Source organism: Dipodomys merriami, unplaced genomic scaffold (assembly GCF_024711535.1).
Source record: "Dipodomys merriami isolate MVZ:Mamm:240054 unplaced genomic scaffold, mDipMer1.0.p SCAF_78, whole genome shotgun sequence".
Taxonomy (NCBI): domain Eukaryota; kingdom Metazoa; phylum Chordata; class Mammalia; order Rodentia; family Heteromyidae; genus Dipodomys; species Dipodomys merriami.
In genome coordinates, this window is record NW_027206379.1 from 1,845,930 (window position 1) to 1,855,000 (window position 9,071).

The following is a 9,071-nucleotide window of genomic DNA, read 5'->3' on the forward strand; positions in this document are numbered from 1 at the left end:
AATGAACCACCAGAAAGTGGCCCTGGAAGTGGCCCTGTGGTTCATGTGGTACTTGATCTGAAGAGCTGAGGGACAGTGCCCAGGCCCAGAGTTCAAGCCCCACCACCCACCAAAAAAAGAAAGAAAGAAAAAAGAAAGAGGGAGAGCTGGGCTCTGGTGGCGTGAACCTGTAATACTAGCTATTCAGAAGGCTGAGATAGGTGGTTTGAAGCTCGTGTGGGCAAGAAAGTCTATGAGACTCTGATCTCCAATAAACTACTCAGAAAAACCTGGTAGTGCTCTGGGTCCAGTGGTAGAGCCCTAGCCTTGGGCAAAAGATGCTGAGGGACAGAGTCTAGGCCCAGAGTTCAAGTCCCAGGACTGGCAAAGAGTAGGGGGAGGGGAAGAAAGGGAAAGAAGGAAGAATAAGGAGAGCCAGTGCTATCTCCATTGTCTCTAGGGCAGGGCCTGGGTAAATATTAGCTTTCTATGCACTTTACCGGGTTCCTGGGGAGCAAGTCTACACAGTGACAGGCCTTTGGCTCTGTCGGAATGGCTTAAAGGGAGTTACCTACGAGGAAGTAGAAGCTGTTGCGCCCATCTGGATAAGACCCAGCCTGCTCCAAAAGCTAAGACTCCTTTGGACAATTGATGCCATTTGTTTATTTTTGTTTTTTGTCTGTAGTTGGGCTTGAACTCTGGGCCTGAGCACTGTCCCTTAGCTCTTCAGAGCTCTTCAGCTCAAGGCCAGTGCTCTACCACTTGAGCCACAGTGCCACTTCTGGTTTTCTTTTTTTTTTTTTTTTGGGGGGGGGGTCCGGTCATGGGCCTGAACTCTGGGCCTGGGCGCTGTCCCTCAGCTCTTCAGCTCAAAGCTAGCACTCTCCCACTTGAGCCACAGCGCCACTTCCGGCTTTTTTCTTTTTGCTTATGTGGTGCTGAGGAATTGAACCCAGGGCCTCATGCATGCAAGGCAAGCGCTCTACCACTGAGCCACCTTCCCAGCCCCACTTCTGGTTTTCTATGGTTTATTGGAAATAAGAGTCTCACGGACTTTCCTGCTGGGGCTCTCTTTGAACTGAGATCCTGAGATCTCAGCCTCCTAAGTAGCAAGGATTACAGGCGTGAGCCATTGGCACTCGGCCTTTTTTTTCTCTTTTGTAGTACTTGGATTGAACCTGCACACTAGGCATTAAGCAAGTACACTGTTGCTTGAACTCTGTTACTAGCCCCCTCTTCTTTTGGTGGCAATACTGACAGGGAGGCACAGAGGTTAATGGATGTCTATGGATGTTGCCAAAGGCATTAGACACATCTGCTTCAGCCACGCCCATAATCCAAAATGGGTTCAGTTTACTGAATAGAGCAGTTTCCCACCTGCACCCCCCCATCCCTTTTGGAATTACCAGGGTGCTTGGTACCAAAGTTATCTTGGTTTGGGGTAAGGAGATGACCCCCAACTCCTGCTCTCAAAGCAAGCGTCAGAGGCTGAGCTGGACTGAGGCCTCCCTGGCTGACATCTAGTGTCCAGTTTTGTTTTGTGTGTCAGTTGTGGGGCTTGAACTCTGGGCCTGAGCACTGTCCCTGAGCTCTTCAGCTCAAGGCAAGCACTCTACCACTTGAGCCACAGTGCTACTTCCAGTTTTCTACTGGTTAATTGGAGATAAGATTTTCAGGGACTTTGCTGCCCCGGCTGGCTTTGAACTGCAATCCTCAGATCTCAGCCTTCCGAGTAGCTAGGATTACAGGCGTGAGCCACTGGTATCCAGCTGTAGTGTCCAGTTTTACAACTAAATCTCTCAGGCTGGGGGCATGAGGGGAGAGGGAGGGGAGGAAGACTCCAAGTCTTGTTCTATTCCAAAGCATCCAGAGGCAGGAGACCTGGATTCTAATCCTGGATCACCACTTCCAAGTTACTATACCTTCAGTATGTTTGTTTTTTTTATGACCCTCTCCACACTTTTTTTTTTGAGTCCGGTCATGGGGCCTGAACTCTGGGTCTGGGTGCTGTCCTTCAGCTCTTCAGCTCAAGGCTAGCGCTCTACCACTTGAGCCACACCGCCACTTCCGGCTTTTTTCTTTTTGCTAATGTGGTGCTGAGGAATCAAACCCAGGGCCTCAGGCATGCAAGGCAAGCGCTTTACCACTGAGCCACCTTCCCAGCCCCTCTCCACACTTTTAAAAACAATATTTATCACTTATCCATTGCCTCCAAACATTCTTCAGAAGAGGAATCAGCACCCTCCCTAAGGTCACAAGGAAGGGTACTAGGAAGCTGGTTCCCTGCTGAGCAAACATCAGCCCTGTCTGTCCTCCTGCAGCCAATCAGGAGTCCCCCAAGGCTGCCCTTTGAGTCCTCTGAGTCAGAGACTGCAGGCAGGTGCAGCAATGGAGTCAGGAAGGATACACAGGTCAGCAATGCCTTCTGCAGTCTGTGCAGTTCAGAAGTCAGGGACAAAGTGAGCATGTAATCCTAGCTACCTGGGAGGTGAAGATCAGAGGATTGCAGTTAGAGGTCTGCCTGGGCATAAAAGTTCATGAGAGGGGCTGGGAAGGTGGCTCAGTGGTAGAGCGCTTGCCTTGCATGCATGAGGCCCTGGGTTCAATTCCTCAGCACCACATAAGCAAAAAGAAAAAAGCCGGAAGTGGCACTGTGGCTCAAGTGGTAGAGCGCTAGCCTTGAGCTGAAGAGCTGAGGGACAGCGCCCAGGCCCAGAGTTCAGGCCCATGACCGGACCCCCCCCCCCCAAAAAAAAAAAAAAAAAAAAAGTTCATGAGATTCCATTTCAAGCAATGGCTGGGCACAGCTGCAAGGGGAAGTAAAATGACTTGAGTACAGTCATCCCCAGAAACATGGAAAGCACAAGTAGGGATCGCAGTTTAGGCCAGCCCTGGGCATAAAGCAAATAATAACTAAGCAAAAAAGCAAAGCAAAAAAGCTGGCCAGCCCACACATCATCATCTTGAAAAAGCAGATAGGTCTTTGAATTGCCATTATTTCCAGCAATGAGGAAACTGAGGTTCAAAGAAACAACTACTGCCACGTACTCAAATCCTACCTTTCCAGAGTGGCAATCCAGGAGTCTTACTCAGAGAGGGTGGTTGGATCCTCAGCAGTCTCCCACTGCTTTCACGGTGCTGCTCAGGGAGGGCCTTGTGACCACCCCTCCTCCCTGGTACAATGACCCAACCCCAGAGTCCCCATTCAACTCCCACTTGATCCCTGAGCCTTAGTTTAGCCATTACATTTTAGTGGGAGAAATCGTCCAGCCAACAGGTGTCTACCTTGTGCCTGGTTCTCCCAGTCTGGGTGGGCCTGAGCTAGGAGAAACTCTTGTTAGGCCATTTTTCAAACAGCAAAATGGCCAGACGTCAGTGGCTCACGCCTGTAGTGGTAGCTATTCAAGAGGCTGAGATTGAGGCCTGGCAGGAATTACATTATCTCCAATTAATCACCAAAAAGCTGGAAGTGGAGCTGTGGTTCAACGTGCAGGCTTTGAGTTCAAGTCTCAGGGCCGACACACACAGACAGACAGACATGACCTGCTACTACTCTGGAAAAGTCTATGTCTCTTCTCCTTTTTACCTTGCACTCCAGACACAAAGCTGCTTAGAAAGAAAACACCTTTCAGGCAAGCCCTTCTCTCCTGTCCTTCCTCCACTCAGGGGCCACGAAACCCGGGGAGTGAAAGCAAACCACGACACGCGGGCGACATCTTGCGTCCGTTTCTCGGGCCTCACACCGGCCACTTAGAAACTACGTCTCCCAGCGTGCTTAGCGCTCCCGCACAGGCGCAGAAACAGCTCCTCGAGTTTCCATGGGAACCTCGCCCCCCAGAGTCCCGGGCCGTTAGATTTAGTTAAGGGTTTAAGCGGTCGCTCTCCTGAGGTGCGCTGGAACTAGGACTGAGTCTACTAGCCGCTGAGGGGACAAGGTGGGGACAATGAGGAGTCGAAGCCAGGCCGGCCTGCTTTGCGGGGCCAGAGTTCCCAAATTCTCCTGGGCGTCCTGGCGTCCGCGCGCTCCGGGACCTCGGCATTCCGAGGCGAAGGGACCCCGGCGAGGCCGGCGCTCGGCTTTGGCCTGCGCGGCGCCACCCGCCGGGCGCCCGCCGCTGGTCGCCCCCCAGCCGAGGGCCCGAGCGCGGCTGACAGGTACGGGGGCGCCGGCCAGAGGGGAGGGTTGGCGCGGCCCTGGGCGCGGGGTAGCGTCGGCTGACCCCGAGGTCCTCTTCTGTGTAGAATAAGGGGTGTGTTCGATAATTAATAATAGTAATGTGTATGCTTCTATAATAAGGTGTCTTCTATCGGGGTCCTTACCTACGTCCGGGCTCACTGTGGCCTCCGTTACACACCAAGTGCAAGAAGGAAAGGACACTGGGATGGTTTGAGCAAGAATCTCACTTTGCAATATGAGTCCGTGAAATCTGGGCTTGTGACACTGGGAAGAATTATTATAACCCCTGAGCCTCCGTTTGTTTCCTCGTGTGCAAAATGCTAGTATCACCTCCGGCTTTTAAGGATCAAACACAGTAATCCATGTACACTTTTTTTTTGGGGGGGTGGTCCAGTCGTGGGGCCTGAACTCTGGGCCTGGGCGCTGTCCCTCAGCTCTTCAGCTCAAGGCTAGCGCTCTATCACTTGAGCCACAGCACCACTTCTGGCTTTTTTCTTTTTGCTTATGTGGTGCTGAGGAATCGAACCCAGGGACCTCATGCGTGCAAGGCAAGCGCTCTACCACTGAGCCCCCTTCCCAGCCCTGATCATTTATTTTGTGTGTGTGCTGGTTCTGGGGCTTGAACCTCAGGGTCTGGGTGCTCCCCTTGAGCTTTCTGTGCTCAAGGCTATCCCTCTACCACTTGAGCCACAGCTCCACTTTCTGCTTTCTTGGGAGTAGTTAGTTGGAGATAAGAGTCTCACAGATTTTTCTGCCTGGGCTGTCTCTGAACTGTGATCCTCAGATCTCAGCCCTCTAAGCAGCTAGGATTACAGGCTTGAGCCACCTGCACCCAGATTTCTGTTCATTTTTTTTAAAAACATTCATTGGGACACCTGTAGTCCATACCTGTAATCCTAGCTATTCAGGAGGCTGAGATCTAAGAATTGTGGTTCCAAGCCAGCCTGGGCAGAAAAGTCTGTGAAATTCTTATCTCCAGTTTAGCTACCAAAAAGCCAGAAGAAGCGTAGCTGGGGTCAAGTGGTAGAACACCAGCTTTGAGGAAGAAAAAAAAAAAAAGCTCAGGGACAGCATCCAGTCCCAGCATCTCTCTCTCTCTCTCTCTCTCTCTCTCTCTCTCTCTCTCTCTCTCTCTCTCTCTCTCTCTCTCTCTCTAGTCTTTTTCCAGACTTTGGAGTCACTTTCTAAAAAATAATAATAATATGATGAAGACATTTTCTTTTTTTTGGGGGGGGGGTCTGGTCATGGGGCCTGAACTCTGGGCCTGGGCGCTGTCCCTCAACTCTTCAGCTCAAGGCTAGCGCTCTACCACTTGAGCCACAGCACCACTTCCGTCTTTTTTCTTTTTGCGTATGTGGTACTGAGGAATCGAACCCGGGGCCTCAGGCATGCAAGGCAAGCGCTCTACCACTGAGCCAACTTTCCAGCCCCTGAAGACATTTTCTTTATTTCTGTGATGTCTATTCTCATAGGCAGGATGGTATATCTATCTATCCACATACATACATATATATTTTCATACATATACACACCAATATATGTGTGTGTGTGCTAGTATTGGGGCTTAAATTCAGAACCTTGTGTGCTCACTTGGCTTTTTCACTCAAGGGAAGCACTTTACCATTTGAGCTATACTCGCACTCCTGGCTTTGGGATGACACAGAGATAAGAGCTTTATAGATTTGTCTGCCCAACCTGGCTAAGAATCTCAGTTCTCAGATCTCAGCCTTTTGAGTGGCTAGGATGAGGCTTGAGCCACCAGCACTTGGTTTATAGGCTGATTTTGATGGAGATGAGTGGGGCTTCTTCCTCCAGCCTGGATGCTCAGGGCTAGTGTCTGTTCCTTTAACTGTAGTCTGGATTAGATCATTACTGTTAGCATGTAGGAGAGGGTCCAAGGCCCAGCAGCATGTAGTAGGGAAGATATTTTTCCTTCTTTAAGATTCTTTTGTTGGCTGTGGGGCTTCAACTCAGGGCCTGAGCTCTTTTGCCCAAGGCTAGCGCTCTACCACTTTGAGCCATAGCTCCACTTCCAGTTTTCTGGTGGTTAGTTGGAGATAAGAGTCTCCTAGACTTTCATGCCTGACCTGTTTTGAACTATGATCCTCAGATCTCAGACTAGCTAAAATTACATATGTGAGCCACTAGAACCAAGCTTCCTTAAAATTCTTAGAGGAAGTGAGTACTTAAATGTTATGATACAGTAACAGCTATATAATGAGTGTAGTATATTTATTTTAATCTAGGACTTCCATAGCTTCACAGATAAGCCTTCATTAATCCAACAATCATCTTTTTTTCCAAATATTCCTTTATTGAGATTGATTGCGTAAACTGCACAGTACTGTGGCATAATTATACTTAGCTAAAGTCACAAACACCTTTTAACCTTCACAATGAAATCATCATTATCTTAATCTACAAAGCTTATGAACTCTACAAAACTTAACAATAAAACTATTTCTTCCAGGGCTGGGAAGGTGGCTCAGTGGTAGAGCGCTTGCCTTGCATGCATGAGGCCCTGGGTTCGATTCCTTAGCACCACATAAGCAAAAAGAAAAAAGCCAGAAGTGGCACTGTGGCTCAAGTGGTAGAGCGCTAGCCTTGAGCTGAAGAGCTGAGGGACAGCGCCCAGGCCCAGAGTTCAGGCCCCACAACCAGACCCAAAACCATAATAAAACAAAACAAAACAATTTCTTCCAAATCAGGTGATATATACATTTCTTTCCTTTTGCTTAGTATCAGCTGTTCACTCTTTCTCTCTAATTCCTTCCCCACTATCACTACCCTTGAGTTGTTTAGTTCACTTTCATCAATGTCCAGTGCAGCTGATGGGCCCCTCTGCTATATTTTTTCACCCGTTTTTCTCTGATTCTGTGCCTTCCATCTAGCTTCCCTTAGATGTGCACTGTATACTCCATATATGAGGTAATGAGTATAGAGTCATCTAAAAAAGGTACAACAAATTAAGAAAAGGTCCTTTGTTTCCTTGTCTTTGGGGTAATTTTTGTCTATATTATTTTATGCACATATGAAGAGGTGCTTGGGTATTATAATTTGTGTTAATATTCTGAGTAACACTTTTGGTTTCACTGTGTCTGGGTATCTTGAGTCTTGTTTACTTTGTCATATCTTGTTGTGTTTTTTTTTTGGGGGGGGGGTCCGGTCATGGGGCCTGAGCTCTGGGCCTGGGCGCTGTCCCTCAGCTCTTCAGCTCAAGGCTAGTGCTCTACCACTTGAGTCACAGGACCACTTCCTGCTTTTTTCCTTTTGGTTATATGGTGCTGAGGAATCAAACCCAGGGCCTCGAGCATGCAAGGCAAGCGCTCTACCACTGAGCCACCTTCCCAGCCCCATCTTGTTGTGTTTTGAATCTAACATCCGCGTATCAGGAGACCATGTGCTGTTTGTCTCTCTGATCTTGGCTTATCTTGCTTAACATTTGTTCTGGTTCCATCCATTTCCCTGAGAATGCCATTACTTTATCCTTTCTAATGGCTGTGTAAAGTCCAACAAACATCTTTGTATAGAAATTATTCCATAGCATTTTTGAATGTATATTATATACCTAGTACCTAGATATATTACATATATATATTTATACATGGTCCAGTCTCATATTTAGTACAGTGCTAGCCAACTGGGAGACTAGTGAGTCAGGTCTTATCAATGGACTGGAGAGCCTGCAAACCTTCTTCCCTGGAGCTGAAGTGAGAACTGCGAAAGGAGGAAACTGAAGTCTATAGTCACGAAGTCTATAATTAGGATGCTTCTGTGGCCCATGTCCATTCTTGGCTCTCATTTTGTATGGCCTAGTACCTAGGTATATGATATATGTAAAGCAGGGATAAGATGTATAAGACAATCTTTGTTCTCAGGAAACAGGATCTGGTAATGATCAATTATTCATCCAGAGCACATATGACTCAAGCAGAAAGTGATGTGTTGTAAGATAGGACCCAGGTAACTAGCCTGGAGATTCTTAGGCAGGAGAGACCATTGCTGAGTCATTATATAATGAGAGAATCTAGGAGGAGAACAGCACTTGAAAGTGTGTGTAGGCCAAGGAGGAGGGAAAAGATATTCTAGGTACTGTTTTCATAGCCTTGAGATACTTGGAGGGAAAGGTTAGGTTTGGGTGAGGTTGGGTTTTGAGATTGATTCATGGCTGGCACCCGGTACACATTAATGAATGAGTAGGAGCTGTGAGTTTCTCACACAGAAGAATTAGGCAGGTTTTCTATCTTACCCTAAACCCTTTTGTTGCTCTTTTTTTTTTTTTTTTTGATCCGGTCGTGGGCCTGAACTCTGGGCCTGGGCGCTGTCGCTCAGCTCTTCAGCTCAACGCTAGTGCTCTACCACTTGAGCCACAGCACCACTTCCGGCTTTTTTCTTTTTGCTTATGTGGTGCTGAGGAATCGAACCCAGGGCCTCATACATGCAAGGCAAGAGCTCTACTACTGAGCCACCTTCCCAGCCCCCCTAAGCCCTTTTATTAGATTTACATGCTCTGGTACAGCCCCATAGAGGAAACTATGAATGGGCAGATGATTATGGGGCAGGGTCCAGTCCCATATTTAGTACAGTTCCAGCCAACTGGGAGACTAATGAGTCAGGTCTCGTCAATGGACTGGAGGGCCTGTAAGCCTTCTTCCCTGGAGCTGAAGTGAGAACTGCAAAATGAGGAAACTGAAGTCTATAGTCATGAAGTCTATAATTAGGATGCTTCTGTGGCCCATGTCCATTCTTGGCTCTCATTTTGTATGGCCCACTCCTCTCCAGAGATATTTCTCTCTTATCTGTAACCTAACTGGCAGTAGGAACTATGTCCACCACACCAGTAGATTACCAAGATATGCAGCTGTTTCAAAGAAATGAAGTTGACTTCAGGAACTTCATTTTTAGGCTGACTTCT